We start from the raw sequence: 1,224 nt of genomic DNA, 5'->3' as shown, positions 1-1,224 counted from the left end.
AGTATCCCGGCGCTTCTCCCAAGGTCTTGTTATATGCCCTCGAAGGAGCAGTAATCGTGTGCTTTCGGGCAGCCACCATTTTATTTACTTCCCTTGATATTTCAGTTATTTACTTGTTGGCAAGTGTGCACTGACTCTCACTATAGATTGGTGCAGAAGAAGAGAGGCCAAAAGATGCTTCAGAGATTTACGATTTGTGTGTTCCTCAGCGATTGTACATCGTGGGAGGGAGTGTGAACTAGAGCAAATCACAGACAGTAAGCAAAGGGGAATCCGAGGGTGTCAAGACGGACAGATTGTGTCCAGGCGCCATAACATAAGGTCGAGGAAGCAAGCGAAGAAAGAACAGGGAGGAAAGGAGACGGGCTTTCGACGGGGAAATATATCTGCAAGCACTAACTTCCTTCACCAGTATCCGAGAATGCTTATTGCTTGGTGGAGTGGATGAAAATGACGAATTGGCAGTACATAGAATGAAGAAAAAAGTATACTCTGAGATTGAATCTCGAGTAACATCATAGAGGAATTAGCAGGGCAAGCGAAGGACAAACAACGAAAGGCAAATATCCTGGTATTGGTGAGCAATATTACACAACCCACACCCACGCAGGTACGCTGGCCGCGCCCATAACACGGAAATATATCAGAAAGTCTTCCCTGTTGCATTACCTTGGTCTCACAGGAGCCTCTTGCAAATCCCTATTTGTCGCATCGACTTCATATATCATTATTATTAGCTCCTTCACCTTCGAACAAACACAAGGTCCCTTTGTCACCCAACACAAGTAATACATGACACCACGTCGCACTTATCTTCCGACAGACCTTTCCAATTACACCTCGCCAAGATCGAACGCCGCCTTCCCGCCTTTTGTCCATTGTTTTTCACTTCCGTAATACATCGAGATACAATTACAAATACTGAGTGTATTATCACCGCAATTATGTTACTGCTATTGTCCTTCTAATACCCTGAAGATGCAAGATTTCCATGCCCATACTAGCCTGAAAACAACCTGAGCAACGACATGAGGCTCTCCAAACACTCGCCGTCTTGGAACATCATCACCGGCACAACTCCACTTGCGGCTTCGGTTTGCCGCAGCGCCGGCGCCTGCCGTGATGAACGAGGGCCCCGGGCGTTGCAAGGCCTCTCCATGCAAACATTTTCCACTGCAAGATGTATGGGATGAACACACTCAGTGTCTCTCTCGATATATGAAT

General features: G+C 46.6%; 1 protein-coding gene across 1 annotated transcript in view; it reads right to left on the bottom strand.

Moving 5' to 3' along the window:
• LOC119592595 (serine/threonine-protein kinase 17A-like) overlaps positions 1-1,224 on the bottom strand; it is a gene marked incomplete at its 3' end in the record, with an annotated part of 209,876 nt that overhangs the window by 123,350 nt on the left and 85,302 nt on the right.

The sequence above is a fragment of the Penaeus monodon genome, chromosome 30 (genome assembly GCF_015228065.2).
Source record: "Penaeus monodon isolate SGIC_2016 chromosome 30, NSTDA_Pmon_1, whole genome shotgun sequence".
NCBI lineage: Eukaryota > Metazoa > Arthropoda > Malacostraca > Decapoda > Penaeidae > Penaeus > Penaeus monodon.
This window is presented reverse-complemented; position numbering and strand designations above follow the sequence as displayed.